The sequence below is a fragment of the Papio anubis genome, chromosome 18, assembly GCF_008728515.1.
Source record: "Papio anubis isolate 15944 chromosome 18, Panubis1.0, whole genome shotgun sequence".
Taxonomy (NCBI): Eukaryota; Metazoa; Chordata; class Mammalia; order Primates; family Cercopithecidae; genus Papio; species Papio anubis.
In genome coordinates, this window is record NC_044993.1 from 21398198 (window position 1) to 21414927 (window position 16730).

The 16730-nt window shown below is 55.3% G+C and overlaps 1 protein-coding gene across 3 annotated transcripts in view; it reads left to right on the forward strand.

Annotated features, from left to right (window-relative positions):
* SMPD3 (sphingomyelin phosphodiesterase 3) overlaps positions 1-16730 on the forward strand; it is a 92239-nt gene that overhangs the window by 61112 nt on the left and 14397 nt on the right. The window contains exon 2 of one of the 3 annotated variants that reach the window (XM_003917089.4): positions 2662-2723. The gene's annotated coding sequence lies outside the window, so the exon portion shown is untranslated. Of the gene's footprint in view, positions 1-2635; positions 2724-7378; positions 7937-16730 lie in introns of those variants that run through there. The other 2 variants (XM_031657893.1, XM_009196747.3) reach the window with 2 other exon arrangements.

Consider the following 16730-nt stretch of genomic DNA (forward strand, 5'->3'; position numbering starts at 1 on the left):
GGGTCACCCCAGGTGCTGGTCTGCGGTCTTGGGGCCTGTGGGCTTGAGGCCTCCTGGTGGACAGGCAGGCAGGCAGGCGCGTGCTTGGGACCACTGCTGGCTCCAGACACTGCCTTGCTGTGCTAGGTAAACGGCCCACTTTCCACACCCACCCTCTAGGCCCTCCCTGCTCTGCTCCCACTGCCTATTTAAACCAGAGGCCTGACTCGGCCCAGGCACAAGCCAGCTGCCGGAGCCAGGAGAGCAGCACTGCAGGCCCTGCTCAGCCGGGATGAAAGGTTCTTCTGTTTCACCATTTCCTACCGGTGCGTTTTGAATGATGATGCTGAGCAGGTTTGGAGCAGGAGCTGATTCTGCTTACCTGGGAGTATATTGAGATGGGTAGCTGGCTGAGGGAGGCTCTGATTGAATTTTTCCCATTTCTAATCCCTACCTTGATGTGATCTTATTTTCAAAGAGGGAAAAAGTCTGTGGTTCGTGAAAGGATAGGGAGAGAGCATATTTCAAAACAAGGCCTGGCTCAGAATATCAATGATCTGACGTGTTTCTCTTTTCTTTGAGAAAAGAGAAGGGCCTATAATTTCAAGGTTGTTGAGATTCCATTTCCCCTCAGGAACCCCTCCCTAAATAGTCAGTTCTTGTTATTTAATTCTATTTTGAAAAAAACATGCAGGGAGTTTTCAGAAGAGTTGGTAGGGCATGGGAGGTGGGGTGGAGAGTGGGGAGGGGCTGTGCAGCTGGTGGGGGACAGTTTGGGAAATGTCAGAGGCCAAAGATCCTGCTTGACAAACTTCTCACTCAGGGATGAGAGGTGAGCTCCTCCCCACTTAGAGAGAGGGCAGTGGGGGCTGGGAGTCACACAGGCCCAAATGGCTAGGAGTGGCCTGCCTCCTTTATGTCTAATGCCAGATGCTTGCAAGCCTGTGACCTGGGTCAGGTCAGTCCAGCAAGAGGGTGAAGGACAGAGGTGCATGCAGGTTGTCAGCCAACTGTGGGTAAAGAGGCAGGAGTCCCAGGGACAGAGGACAGACTGGGACAGCAGGTCAGCCTCCGCTTCCTGGCAGGCTGGACTCCCCAGGCTATGGGTGGGGAGGGATCCTGCCAGGTACTTGGCTCTGAAGGCAAAAGCCAGGGTGTCCACATGAACATAAGATCTCCTGGGGAAGCCAGGTCACCACGTGCAGAGCGTAGACCTGGGGGGCTCTGGCTTCCTTCTTCCCACTCTGATCTGGCACCAAATGCTGGTGCTCATTTGGTCCTGGCCATGGCCATCCAAGATCTTGTAGTGGCCCCTAATGTTACAGAGGAGGGAGCCTCTGAGGCTCAGAGGTTAAACGACTTGCCCAAGACCAATGGCCTAGACCAGAACCGGGTCTCATTGGAGCCAAAGGCTTTTCTGCGCAAATTCCTAGTCAGAAGGGAGCCAACTGTTTGCCGTGGAGGAGACGCTCCTGCCAGCACTGCTGCAACATCTTCGGCTAGGGGACAGAGAATGGACGGGGCCTCGGCTTTCAGATTCTTCTGAAACACTCAGTTTGGGTGGTTTGCAAAATAAGTATACATAAGGGATGGGGTGTGAAGAGTAATGGGTCACCCTACTCTGGATGGAGGGGTGGTAAGAGGGCTTTGGGCCGGGCCATGGGACTGGCTTAAGAAGGTGGAGCACACAAGGACAGCCCTGGCTGCACTAGGCCTTGGGCCGGGGGTGCTGAACTTGAAAGTAGAGACTGGGCCTGAGAAGCGGCAGGCCCTGGAGCCAAGGATTCGGCAGGTTAGTAGGAATGAGGCCTAGAACTGGGCCAGCGGGCTCAGGGAGCTGCCTGGGGCCAGGGATCGGGGCGGGACTAGCGGGCAAGGGCGGGGACTACGAACTGGGACTGGGGCCCAAGTGTGGAGGGCAGCGTCCCTAGAGCATAGTGCCAGGATCCTGCACCTCAGTCAGCAAGGGGTGCAGGGAGCCAGTGACATTATGTCCAAAGCCCTAGGGTCACATGAATTCCCTCCTAGCTGTCCCCTTCAAAGACCCCTCTGGGTTCACCAAGTGTCCCGCTGAGCCTCCCTTCCACTGATCTGCTCCCCCTTATCTGCCACCAAATCCCTCTGGTTCCTCTCAGTGTTGCTCTTCCTCCCCTAATCCACCCCATCCCAGTGGCCACTGTCCCTCTTCCCTGGCCTGGGTTCAGCTGTCCCCTACCCTCAGTATCTTAGGGAAACAGAGATTACACAAAGCTCCCAAAGCTCTGATTGTTCTGGTTCTCCTATTAGATTAAACCTGGGCCCTGCGGCTGGAGCTTTTGAATTCACCTCTTCCCCACCCTCCACCTTCACCCCTGCAACCCCTGGGCCCGGCCTGGGTCCCGGTGTCCACGTGGAGGGCTCATCCATCCCACCCTCAGAGTCCTCTCCTCTTGGCAACCGTCCTCCCTGAAAATCCGTCACACAAACCTCAGGCCCCACCCACTGGGGCTGCACTTCGTCCACTGGAACTGCCGGGCACACACCCGCGCCCTGGCGACGTGGAGGGTGTGGCAGTGCCTCTGGGTGCAGGTGGGGCCCCTTGGTCTTTGTACCTGGCTCACCTGTTCTGGGCTGCTTGGTGGCTGTTAGGGGAGCTCTGGAGATTGTTCCGGGCACCCCTGTGAACTGCTCATCTCCTTTCAGGTCTGCGGTGACAGCTCTTCTTCAGAGAGAAGGACAACGAGGTCCCAGTGGCCCCTCCTCAGGTAAAACCAAGGCTTCTGGAACCAAAGGGGTGGGGTGGGGGTGGAAAAGGGAGGGCTCCAAGCCTTTCCTCACGGGCTACTTGTTAGTGTTTTTATAAAGAGATGCTGTGTGAGATTAAGAAAAGGCTCTCCGTGGCTCAAGCCTGTAATCCCAGCACTTCGGGAGGCCGAGACGGGCGGATCACGAGGTCAGGAGATCGAGACCATCCTGGCTAACATGGTGAAACCCCGTCTCTACTAAAAAAATACAAAAAAAAAAAAATAGCCGGGCGAGGTGGCGGGCGCCTGTAGTCCCAGCTACTCAGGAGGCTGAGGCAGGAGAATGGCGTAAACCCGGGAGGCGGAGCTTGCAGTGAGCTGAGATCCGGCTACTGCACTCCAGCCTGGGTGACAGAGCGAGATTCCGTCTCAAAAAAAAAAAAGAAAAAAGAAAAGGCTGTCCTGCTTTTTAAAATGTTTGAAAACCACCACTCTGGGGTAAGTGATTTGGAGCTGACCGTCTGGGTCCCATCCCGAACCTGACTCAAGTGGAGTGCACCCAATCTATGGAGAAAATACTAACTCCTTCAATATATGGGAAAAGGATTTGAAGCAGCACTTCATAAAAGGAATACAAATTAAGCATTCTGAAAAATGTAACCGGATACCACTGCCCACTAAACCATCAAAAACTTTTTTTTTTTTTTTTTTGAGACCTGTCTCACTGTCTCTGGAGCTGGAGTGCAGTGGTGCGATCTCAGCTCACTGCAACCTCTACTTCCTAGGCTCAAGTGTTCCTCTCACCTTAGCCTCCTGATTAGCTGGAACAACAAGTACATGCCACCACACCTGGCTAATTTTTGCGTTTTTTGCAGAGACTGGGTTTCGCCATGTTGCCTTAGCTGGTCTCCAACTCCTGGGCTCAAGCAGTCTGCCCACCTTGGCCTCCCAATGTGCTAGGATTACAGGCATGAGCCACTGTGCCCGGCCAAAATCACATTTTTTAATGTTAAAACCCAGAGTTGGTAAGGATGTTGTGAAACACATATTCTCAAACAATCAGTAAATTGACAGAACCTTGGTAGAAAGCAGTTTGGCAATATGTATCAGAAGCTTTAAAATGTACTGAGTAATTCTACTCCTGAATCCATCCCAAAGAAGTAATTCAGACTACTGGACCATTCTCAGGAATAAAAGCAGAAACTAGTGACCCCTGACAGTCAGGAACCTCAGACTGGGAGTCAAAACAAGACCACTGTTAAGAACCCATGCTTTCCCAAATATTGACAAATTGTTTTCAGGGTTGCCAGGGTGGTCACCAGGCTGGGGGCAGGGAGATTTGGGGATCCAAGGTGGTGGTGACTGGATGGAAGAAAAAAAGCGGAAACAGATGACACCAGCAGCTCGCAGGGAGGGAGGAAGATCATTGGAGTTTTCACCAATGGCTCAGTGGGGGTGGGTGACAAATGTAACCTTCAGGGGACTGAAAAAAGAGGCAAAGGTCTTGTTTTGTGGGAATTGAGGGTGAAGGACAGTGTAGGGAATGTTACTCTTCCCCCAGAACTTGTCCTGGAAGTAAGGGTGGTGCTTGATGCTGCTCATTTACATATTTTTGGGTATGTTTACATATCTCTTATATTCAGCCTTGGCAAGAAAAGTAGGGAGAAAAAGGAAATTGGAGTCAGGTGACTTGGCTGCGCCTCTCAGGGACTGCCATTTACCTCTCTGAGTCTCCATTTCATCTGTAAGTGGGGCCAGCTGTACCCATTTGGAGTAGTTGTGTGGGGTAGTTGTGCAGTGTAGCTGAACCCCCAGTGTGAAAAACATATTCTCTGAGGTATGTGCTGGGCAGCGCCTTCTCTGATGTCCCCAAGAGGCGGCTCCGTTACTCCTGCCTTTCTGATGCTCATGTCTAATCTCCCTCTTGTCTTTTTGCCATGGACTGGTTCATAGCTGTGTCCCCGCTACAGCGGGGAGAGAGAAAGGAAGGCAGGGAGGGAATGAGTTTGAGGTCCCAAGCAGGCCGCAGGTGGCCTCAGATGAGCCCACACTGGCTGCAGCTCCAGGTCAGCAGGGGGCAGGGCTGCCGCTTGTTCTCAGTTGGCAGGGGTTCCTATTATCTGCCTACTCTACACACAGCTAGGGTCAGGTGGTGGAATAAAATACTGAGTGTTTGCGGGGGGAGTGGGGGGCACAAGCTTTGTTCTCCTCATGTGGCCTCAGAGTTAGAAAACAGAACTCTCATTTGCTGGGACTGGAAGTTGGGATGGGTGGGCAAGCACCTTACCCCCCAACCCCAGGGCTCCACATGGGCAGGGTCCCTGGTCCTGTAGAGACAACCCACAGAGCCACACACACAAGGCCGTCCCTCCTTCTGCTTTGAAGGATGGAATTTGCTGACATAGCTTGAGCCTCCTCTCTCTTGGTTCTGTTTCTAGCTTGATAGATCTGAAGGTGTCAGATCTATCAGGGGCTGGTTACCTACCTTTCTAGTATGCAGACTGCAAGCTTGAGCAATACATTCTCAGAAACACTCAGCTATCAAGACAGAAAGGGCCTGTTTGACCTCAGCCTAAGGTCCTCTAGTCATCCCAGGGGCCATGGGATGGCTGGCTGAGTTTTGACAAAGGGATCATCTCTGTGAATCTTGAACCCTGAGCTCCTCGGCTGAGTCCACATTCCTTCACACAGATGACAGCTGTCAGGGAACAGCCCCGACAGAAGTGTGGAGGCCTGGAAGGGCAGAGTTGGGGATTGCTCGTGTCAGGGCCCCTGGAGCTCCAGGAGCAAGAGGAAACAGAGCAATCAGGCCACCTGCCCTTCCCTGCCTAGGTGCCTGGGCAACCTCCTGGAGTCAGCAGGCACTACTGAAGGGCCACAAGGGAGCAGTGTGGTATGACGTGTAGTTTAGAAAGACCCCACCAGCTGCCGGGTGGGCCAGACGAGGGAGATCAGGTGGAATCTGTTGCAGTGTCTAGGTTGAAGAAGGCGAGGCCTGAACTGGGATATGGCTGTGGGAATGGATCCAGGGGACTAGAGGGCAGAGTTGTAAGCTGGAAAGAGGAGACAGGGTATGGAGGAGATCCAGGGCCCAGAACTACTTGGGAGACAGAACTGTATGTGGGGAAGTGGGGGGAGAAGGAGTAATAAACTTCTAGAGGAAGATGTAGAGTTGTCAATCAAATACATGTGGTCAGAGATCAGGAGATACCTGGGCTGGCTGTCCCCTGGAAAGAGGTGACCCACAAGGGATCAGCCAAGAAGGGAGGGAAGAGGCAAGAGAAAGTCCAGCCCCTAAGGGGCGGGCAGGGGAGGGGCTCTGAGGGATCCTCCAAGGGCCCTCAGAAGGAGCAGTCCCATGGTGCGGGGACATATCCAGCCCTTCTGGAGTGCAGGATACAGATGCAGCCGGCATGCTCTGAGCAGAAGGGATGACTTGAGCCAGCTTGCTCTGCACGGTGTAGGTGGGATACTATCCGGACAGGCTAAGCATTTAAGTTAAACAAACCTGGCTGGGCGCAGTGGCTCAAGCCTGTAATCCCAGCACTTTGGGAGGCTGAGGCAGGTAGATCACCTGAGGTCAGGAATTCAAGACCAGCCTAACCAACATGGTGAAACCTCACCTCTACTAAAAATACAAAAAAAAAAAAAAAAATTAGCTGACACATGCCTGTAATCGCAGATACTTGGGAGGCTGAGGCAGGAGAATCGCTTGAGCCCGGGAGGCAGAGGTTGCAGTGAGCAGAGATTGCACCATTGCACTCCAGCCTGGGTGACAGAGCAAGACTCCCTCTCCAAAACAAAAAAACAAAACAAAAAAAACCTAACTGGGGGCAAACTAAGTGAATGCAGGGGATCCTCCCCTCGGGCCCATGTTCCCCAGCTGCCCCTCCTGGAGGACGCCTCCTTGTCTGCAGTCAGTGATCCGGTAGTCATTACAGTCCTCAAAGGCATGGCCCTGGAAAGGCAGGATTCCCTAAGTGGCTCCACCTCCCTGAATCCACCCTTAGTTCCCTTTCTGTCCCACCACCACACCTGTTTCTCCCTTGCGCATGACTTGCTCCACCCAATACCCACCACCTTCCTATCTCCACACTCTCCCTAGGAGACACCCCACCCTCAACTATACACATCTAATAGGCAAAGTCTCTGCTGCCAGAAACCCTAGGCCCTTTCCGTGCAATACTCTGAGCAGCCACGGTGCTGCATCTGACTCGCCCAGTGCCCCCAGCCTCCCTGCTTACCAGCTGCTGCCCAGCACTGCCCCTGCCAGCCCTGGGTACACTGTCAGCCAGTCAGACCTGGCAGTGTCTCGCCAAGCCGGGCCTCTGGGCTCTGACACTATCTGAGCCCACCTCAAAGGACCCCCCAGTGCTGCCTCCTGCCCCTTCCCTGCAGGGCTCACTTGGCCCCTGTGACCAACCCATACCCTGACCCCTGGCAGAGGTTTCTGGTGGATTTACTTCTCCACGTCTATGGATTTACTGTGCTACCTGTGTCACCAAAGCAACCGCTTCTCTGAGCAGAAAGAGTTTCCACTACAAATTAAAAGATTAAGACTCAGCTCACCTGATGCTTCGTGGTGCTAGAGGAACTTGGGTAGGTAGGAATGGACTTTTTAAGGCCACATTGAGGGGGTGTGGAGTGAGTCTTCCGCCTGGCCTGGATTCAGGACAAAGGAACATCATTATTGCTTCATTATCCTTGAGAGCAGGAAGAGTTGGATTGGATTGGAGGGTAGATCTGGCTGCATTCTTGGGAAACTGCGAGCTGTCCATAATGAGGCTTGTTTTCAGCATCAAGTAAATTGACTAATTACACAGCCAATCAGAAGCTGTCCTCTGTTGGTCAGGATGGGATGGGTCACGCGGTGGTTATAATCTAAGGTTTTCTTCTTGCCCACATTACATGTGGGTTAGCTAGGGCCCTGCTCCGTGTCTCTTCACCCTGGACTGAGGCTGACGGAGCAGCCACCATCTCCAACACTGCAGGTCAATGTGGCAGAGGGAGAGAGCTCTGGAAGTTTCCACATCTACTGTTTAAGTACTTAAGCGCAGCAATACCCGATATCACGTTCACTCACAGCTCATTGGTCAGAACTCATCACATGATCCCACCCAACCACCAGGGGACCAGGAAGTGCAGTCCTACCTCTTGGCTGGACATCAGGTTCCAGGTGCTCCAGGGGCCAGAGGAAGTGAGGCAAGAGTCCCGTCCCCGGCTTGGAAGTACAGGTAAACTAAAGGGAAAAGAGCCCTGGCCTCCCCTTTCAGATGTACAGCAGCCCTTGGTTGGGCCTGAGCTGGGGCATCCTCTCTCAAAGGGGAGGGTGTTCTGGCTGGTTCTCTTGGAGCCAAGGGCTTTCATGGTGCCGTGTGCAGAGGGAGGGTCTTTCATGGTGCCATGTGTAGAGCAGTGGCCTGGGGTCAGAGGTCTCCAAAAGGGCTCAGGATGGGGCCTCAACCCTCAGCAGTGAGGCCTTGCTTCAGTTCGGAAAACCCAGCCGCCTGGGAGGGTGAGTGAAATGCTGACACCTGATTTTATTTACTCATTCTCACTCACTTGCTTTTTAAGCTCTGCATAAATTTTCCTCTAGGACTCAGTTTGTTAAATGTTCTTTGCATAGAAAACTTTAGGCTGAATGTGAAATGATTCTGTTCCGAAGAATGTTAGCCCGTCTGTTCTGTTTTAGGAAGGTTTGTCGTCTTAATCTGTGTTCTCTGGTGCCTTGAAATGCCTACACATCGTGCAGTTGGCCAATCCGTTCCAGAAGGAAATGCTGTACTTGAAATGCAGCCGACACAGGGTCTACCTAAATCCTAGCATTTGTGTGGACTTGTGTTTAAAATTCTACTCCCACAGAAAGTATGCTGTCATCCCCTCTTAAGTAAAGTATATTCCAAGCCTTGTTTGGCTCATGAACCATTAACATCAGCCTTTGTGTCAGGGAAGTAGGGACTTGACTGGGACAGAAACCTCAACAGCAGAACCTGAGAGAAGCAAGGCCCTCCTGGTCTCCTTCCTGTGAAAGGCAGAGGTGGCGCTGAGGGCAGAGGGCCTCCTGAGGATGGAGGTGGTGCTGGTCAGCCGGGAACAGGTGACGTGACCTGCTTTGGTAGGATCCCTTGCTTTGGCGACTTGCAAGGCCCAGCCCAGGCACAGGCCTCAGCACTCAGGCAGGCCCAGAGCACTTGAGGTTGGAGGCCTTGCCTGGCTAGATGCTCAGCTGTGGCCTGCAGCCTCCTGACTCAGGACTGCTCTAGTTCAGCCCTGGAGCTGCCCCAGTTGGAGGAGGTTCCCCATCTTCATCCTGAAGCAAGCCTTTGCCCCTGGCCTCCTCTCTGTCTTGGGCTCAGCCTCCATGAGGGCATAGGACTGGTGGGAGCCCCGCGGGCTTCTGCCCTTGCAAACACTGGCAGATAAGTCTGGTCACCAGGCGGGTTCGTGAGCAGAACACAGGAATGAGAGGAGGTGCTGCCTGGTGTGGCTCAGATGTGGGTCTAGGTGTCAGCCTCCATCCAGTCATCTCCTTGCTGGCACCCTTTGTGGTCACCAATAGATGACTTTGGAGTGGCAGGTGGTAGAGAGTGGGCAGTCAGGTCTTCAAACTCAGCTGTCCCCCTAGGATGGGGTCCATGCCTTCAGGGCAACTGCCCATGTCACCGTGGCACAAGGTCCTGGACCCAGGGGTACTGCTGTTTGAATCATCACGTTGGCTGTTGCGCCTCTAGGGCATGCACCACACTCACCTGGCTTGAGATTTGCTTTCCAATCACGCCCGAGTTGGCTTCATCTGGGCTTTCTGACTTCACTAGGGAAATGCCGAGGCTGGCTGATTGAAGGAAGGCCCCAGAGCTGCTCACAGCCTGTTCCTATTCTCAGAAATCACACAGTGCAGTAATACCTCCTGTGGGAAGTTTCTTTTTGAAAATTGTATGGCCCCTTTGCCTGCACCTGGCTTCTGCAGAAGCCTGTGCCTCGGGCTTGCACAAGCAGCCCACAACAGATGGCTCTGATCACCTCCTGCGAGGAGATGGAGGCCCTGACGTCGTCCCCTGTACTGTCCTCGCCATGCACCTGGGAAAGCAGAGAACCCTCTTTGTAAGGCAAACCAGCCTCACAAGGAGGAGACTTTGAAGGCTCCGGCTATATCTTCAGGCCTTTGCAGCAAGGGAATTAACAGTGATAGCAAAATGATAAAAGTAAGCATCCTAGAGATGAGGCAGGCAACACACTCGGTGCTGCATGTGCACCATCTGCAACTACCCTGAGACGGTTATTACCAAGGCTTAACACGTGAGGAAACTAAGGCACAGTCAGTTGAGCAGCCTGTCCAATATCCAGGAGGACGACCTGGCCCTGCATGTCCAACACCAGAGTTTGTGCTCCCAGTGTCTGCTCCGCTGTGGTCTCCCAAGGGATGCTGATAAGGCACAGGCCAGAGGCACCAGGTTCTGCAGGGCCTCCCAGGACTCAGGGGAGCCTCCACTTTGCCCAGTGGGACGTCAAGGGGGAGCCACAGGAGGTTTGCACAGGAGAGGAGCTGATAGAATCGCATTTCAGAAAGATCACAGAGCTGGCATATCTGAGACAGGATCCCTTCAGTGGGAAATGCCAGAAACCAACTCAAAGGGACTAGAGCAAAGACAAGGGGAACTGCTGAATCATTCATTGGAAAGTGTGCGGGTTGTGCTGGCTTCGGCTGCAGGGAGATCAGAGCTCAATGTCTCTAGGACTTGGTCTCTTTCCTTCCAGCCCTAAGGTCTGTTTTCCTCTGAACTAGATTCATTCTCAAAGAAGGTTCCAGAAGCTTCAGGTTCCTAGCCTTCCATCTCAGATAAAATGCAGGCCTCTTTCCTCAAGGGCCCAATAAGAGTTTCAGGGAGAGCTTAGGGTAGTCTAGCTGGGTTTTGTGATCTTCCAGGTCAGGAGGGCTGGTGCTGAGTGGCCTGACTGGCTCACTGCCCTCGCTGTGGAGTGCAGCAGGGTGGGCTTTGGCCTTGTGGTGGTGCCAAGACTTGGAGCTCCATCCAGGACGTGCAAACAGACACGTGCCTGATTAGAGTGACAGACGTTGGGGGTGGGGGCATGGCTGTGTGCACGTGCATGGGGTGTGCAGGTCACGGAGGACTGCAGGGAGAAGGAGGCAGGTGCTTTGGATCTAGATGGATGAACAGGCATTTACCTGGCACACCTGTGTCTGTAGGAGCCGCTGCCACGGCACACGTGTTCTTGCCGGACCCCAGACCCCAATTCTGCCTGGGATGTGGCTCTCGGGAGTTAGCGTGGATGTGTCCGACCTGCATCACTCAGAAAGGCACCCGCTTCTGTCTTTCTGTCCTCCCAGCCATGAGTTGACTTAAGTTTCAGCAGCTCAGAGCTCATGTTGCCATGCCAACTCCTCTGCAGCAGGCATCCAGGCAGAAATGGCCTGGCCTGAGCTCAGTGCCGCAGGCGGATGCAGGCACCTTGGGTAATTGGATTGGAGCAATCCACGTGGCTTTTCCTGCGGAAACCAGGGGCCTGGCGCAGCTCCTGTTTAGACATGAGCTTGTGGACACAACAGGGACTCAGAGGAGGCCTGTCTGCTCTGGGACTCCCAGCCCTGCTGCCGGGAAGAGCGGTGTCAGCAAGCATACGAGCCAGAGGAAAGGGCAGTGGAGGGGAGACAGGCCTCACCCTAGTGCGAAGGTGGGGCAACTCCCAAACCTCCTCAATTTTCCAGAAGCCCCCCAGACTCAGAGATCCCTAGAAAATGATGTAGGCTTCCTCATAGAGGCCAGGGCTTGCCTTACCAGCAGAACTGGTCTGGTTTGTTCACTTTCCCACCACCAGAGAAATTCAAATTCAAAGCCAAGATCCACCTAGGACCCTTTGCACCACTGTGCAGGCAGAGCCTGTGTGCCATTACACCTGCAAGTCTGTTGCCAGAGAGCTGGCGAATGGGATGGCTGTCTTGGTGCTGGTGGTATTTGACGTCCAGTAGCAGAGCTCCTGGCCACCATGGCTTGTCCAGACGGGACCAGCCTGGCCAGGCCTTATTCCTGGGATCACCCTTCGTGCCGTGATGCCTCAGCTCACATGTCAGCAACAGGGGTCTCAGGGCTGCAGACTGACTGCAGATCATCAGTGGCTCACAGAAGCAGCCGCAGTGTGTGGCTGCCTGCTGTCAATGCCACACACCCACCAGGGGTGACTGGGGCTGTGGCCTCTTGGGTCCTGCCCAGGACTTGTTCACTTCTTCCCCTCACATATGGACTTGGGGTTGTCTGGGCTCCCAAACTCCCAGGGCAAGTTCCCCTCCTACTTGGGTCAACCTGCAAACCATGGAGTTCTCTGCTCCCTGAAGCCCAGTCCCCTTGTCACAGTCAGGCCCAGTCCAGTCCCCACTGCAGGGAACAGCAACAAGCTAGTGAAGTCCAGCAGCTCCAGCCTAAGCAGTGTGACTGATGTCTCTGAGGCTCCTGAAGGCGCTCTGAGAGTTCTGTGGGTGGGCTCCAGTGACCCCCAGAACCGTGCCCAGGACCACAGGCTGGGGAGAGCAAACAGGGCACACAGGGGCCAACCTCAGGGGAGGAGTGATTGGGAGGTCCTACCAGGAGGGGCACAGCAGGCAGGGAAGGAAGCAGGGCCTGGCCAGGTCACCAGCCTGGTCCCTTTCTGTCCTCATGATCGTCCTGGGAGGTGGGAAGTCCTGACTAGTGCAGGGTTGTACTCAGGTCACCCTGAGTCCCAAGCCCAAGCTAAGCAGTGGCCAGTGAGGCTGAGGGCCAGAGGCAGGTCTAAAGTCTCCTTTTCTAGGTCAGGGTTGACTCCCAGGAGCCCGGCCTTGGGGTGCCGTGTGGCCTCCCACACTGACCCCAGGGCTCAGGAGTGACCATGGGGCCTGCCAGGACCCATGACGACCTGGAGGCATCGGGACTCCAACTCAGGCCTAGAGAGCATGGTGTCGGGGATGTCATTCTGGGCAACCTCGGAAGCCACACACACCAGGATTCACAAAGGGGACAAACCCACAGATGACTGTGGACTTCAAAATAAGGAACCCTGGGGGAACAATGCAGTCTGAGGTTGAGCTGCAAAAACTTAGCCCACAAGGCCTTTGGGGGTCCTGCCAGTCCCCTCAGAGGGGTCCACAGTGGACTCTGCTTGGCAAAGTTGCCAGTCCAGGGACATGGAAGCAGAGAGCGGGGGCACGGAGTCCCCCACGTGGAGATAGAACCTGTACCGGGCCCACTCTGTGGCCCAACTAGGCCAAAGGAGTGCAGGCAACAGGGAGGGGACAGGCACCGGTGCGGCTGAGCACCGCCACACAGCGGGCCCGGGCCAGGGAGCGCGTCCTGCCTTGGCCACCTCTCTGAGGACTCGGGGTTTCTCTGAAAAGTTGCCAGCCTCTAACGGTTAACTCTAGTTCTCCTCTTTCATGGGAAAGTGTAGATCAGACTAATTAATGTGTTGTTGCTTATTTACCCTCCTTTCATTTCCCTGAGACAAGATAATTAACCACAGAGCCTTAGAAACCAGCTCCAGGGTGGCGATCCCTTTTGTGTCTCCTGCACCAGCAGCTTCTGTGCAGAGGCAGGGGCCGCACACAGGAGCAGGGCAGGGGGCAGCAGCTGGGAGGCTGCGAGGGGCTGTGGATGGGGGACCTGAAGTCACTAGAAGGGGCCTGGAAGGGCAGCAGGAAGGGCTGACGTGCTTGGGTCTGCCAATTCCTAGAGGAATGCTCGTGGGCCACTCCTGCCCACCAGCTGCCAGTCACCTCAAATCCCATCAATTCCTGAATAAGGACCAAAGACATTCCTCTGGCCGGCCCAGGAGAAGCATAAAGATCAGGACTGGCCGCTCACTACTATTGCTGGCAGGGCCATGGGGAGCTTGCCCAGAGGGTTTCTGGGGTCACAGCAGCAGAAAGGGGGGCCCAGGGCAGCTGAGGAGAGAGTCTCTCTCTTCTACACACTCCGTAGCCCCATCTCAGCCACTAGCAGATCCCAACCCTGATGGACCAGTGTCAGGGATGCGCCACACGGGAGAGCAGGTTTGTGGAATTCCCTTAGGGAACACCAAAGGGTTCCTTTGATGAAGTGAGTCTGCACCTTCCTCTGACCCATAAGGGAGCTCTGGCCACACTGTGGAATACCAGCCAGTTCTGCCAGGAGGGCAGCATGGTGCAGACAGGATAGACCTTCTCCTCCCAAATCCTTCTGCAAAAGTGTCCTCGGCCGGGCGCGGTAGCTGAAGCCTGTAGTCCCAGCACTTTGGGAGGCCGAGATGGGTGGATCACGAGGTCAGGAGATCAAGACCATCCTGGCTAACACGGTGAAACCCCATCTCTACTAAAAAAAAAAATACAAAAAACTAGCCAGGCGAGGTGGCGGGCGCCTGTAGTCCCAGCTACTCGGGAGGCTGAAGCAGGAGAATGGGGTAAACCTGGGAGGCGGAGCTTGCAGTGAGCCGAGATCCAGCCACTGCACTCCAGCCTGGGCGACAGAGCGAGACTCCGTCTCAAAAAAAAAAAAAAAAGTGTCCTCATGCCAGAGCTCAGCCTGTATAGCCCTTCCTGCTGGTGGATCCCAGGGTGGGGGTGGATGAGGGAAGAGCTGGTGGGGGCAGAAGCATAAAGGGCCCCTAGACAGAGACTGGGAGACTGGACTTTGTCCCCCAAGACAATGAGACCACCAAGGGGAGAGAGAGGATCAGCTGTGTCTAGGAAGACCCTCTGCGCACTGGTGGTGAGCTTGGGGCTGTGGCTGAGGCTGAGGACAGTAGGAGAGTAGCAGGAACTCAGGTGAGGATGGTGCTGGCCAGGCTGGGCTGGTGACCTCAGGTCACAGAGATGAGGGAGACTCGGGAACGGCCCTGCTTCATGACACTGGGGTGACTTCCAGGTGGCCCCAAGAATCTGGGCTGGACCCCTACCCTGAGGCCTTAGTGCCAACTACAGGGACTACTGGTGGCTGGAGAGCCTTGGGAGACCCCATCCTACCCCCATTGTCCCCAGAGACAGGACCTGCAAGCTCTCCCTCTGGCCCCAGCTGGTCCAACAGAGACAGGTGCCTGTGGCTGTCAGTCCAGCCAGTGTGAAGGCAGCCAGCTCCACACAATGAGGGCTGCAGGTTTGCAGGGGGGAACCCTCCAGCTTGGTGAGGGAGAGCGAGTGGGCTGTCGCTCCCTCTGCAGGTTTGATTCATCTTGCAGCAATTGCTGGGATTTTAAAGAAAGAATGAGGGAGTACGTCCTGGAGTCTCCCAAGCCAGATGGCAGGCGGGGGCGGACCTGGACACCCACCAGTCCCGCTGAGCACTGAGCCACAAGCACTGGCCGCAGAGTGAGATGCCCATGTCCCAGATTTCACTGAGGTCCAACGCAGAGCTGGTTTCCCAAGGCTCCGGGTTGCCCGGCTGTGGTCTGCATAGACACATGTGCTATTCCGAACTGCACCCTTCCAGTGTTGGCTTCAAAGGCATTTCCCCTGAGGAGTGTGACAGCCTTGTGAAGCTGCTTATCAGAACCAGATACAGACCCAGCTCAAGTTCACCTTTAGACACTAAGCCCTAGAGATGGTGGCTGCAGGCTTGTCCTGGGCTGACATGCCCCACAGAAACCCCCTCTGCAGGCGGGAAAACAGCTGCCCCCACTCTGGCTGGAGGCATCCAGGTGAACCTCCCCTCATCCCCCATCTCCTGCATACCTGCCAGGGCAAGCCTGGGACTCTAGGGCGCCCCTGTGCGGCCTGTTCTTTCCTGAAGCTTGCGGTCTGCTGGGCAGGTGGCCACATCCCATAGCATTTGTGATATAGAACTGCAGAGACCGGGCCACACGTGGTGGGGATGGGAGCCACCAGTGGAGACACCTAAGCCACCGGGGCAAGGGGTCCAAAGGTCTTCTAGGGAGGGAATTTCTAAGTTGAGTCTTAAGAGAAAGGGTGAGTGAGGCGAGGGGCGGAGGGATGGGGAATGGCAGGCAGGGATGGGACACGAGTGAGAGGCAGGCGTCCAGGGGAGGGGGCTGCAGAGACCCGCAGGCCTGACGGAGGGGCTGGGCTCCCCACTAAGGGCTGAGGGAGCTCCAGTAGGTGTGAGGCAGCTGTGACACAGCGGACTACACGGAGAACGTCCCTGCAGCCCTTGTAGAGGCTGATAAAGTTGGGGAACCGTGATGCAGTCCCGGGCCGGCACAGGGGGTTCAGCAGGAGTGGCAGGGACTGATGGGGACTGAATGAAGGCAGAGTCTGGTGACACCTAGGTCCCTGGCTTGGGTGACCATGGATTCAGGAGGAGGTGAAGGTGTGGGGCCAGGACAGATGGCACCGTGGGCTCAGACCCCCCAAAGTGCCAGGGCAGGAGCTGGGCTGAGTCAGCAAGAGAGTGGGTGGAGAAAGAGTGGCCCAACTGCTCTAGTTATGAAAAGTCTGGGTTACACTTCTACAGGCTCCCTGACGGGGTGATGACACGTGGGTCCCTGGAGGCTGGGCAAACACTCCAGATGCTTGTCTTTATTGATTTTACATTCAGCACAATAGATGCACCTGGCAGCCTTGCCCAGGCAGAGCTCTGAGTCTGCTCCGAGACCCACTGTGGCTCCCACAGGGGACCCAGGGTGGGCTTATTCAGGTGGCTATGGGTCTCGACTGGGCTGCATCTTGGAGGACATGAGGGACAGCGGTTAAAGCTTAGGCCAGACCCATACAGCCCCAGGGAGCTTCTCCAAAAGTCACAGGGACTGTCGGGAACTCTGATGGTTCTGGAAGTTGGTAGGACCCAGGCTGTGCTGGGATCGTCATTGCTGGGGGGTTTCTCCCACGGTCAGTGGAGTGGAAACACCAGGCTTGGTGTGATCCTGCAGGCTGGGGCCACAGTGAGAGCCCGGTTGTGCACGGAGGGGGACTGCCCTTCCCTGTGGCCCTGCCAGCCATACTGCCCTCTGCTCCAGGCGTCTCTGGCCCCTTTGCTCTGCTGTTTGTTCCTGCTCTGTCCTTACCTGGCAGGCACTCCGTGACGAGTGGCCATGTTTGTGGCTCCTCTGACC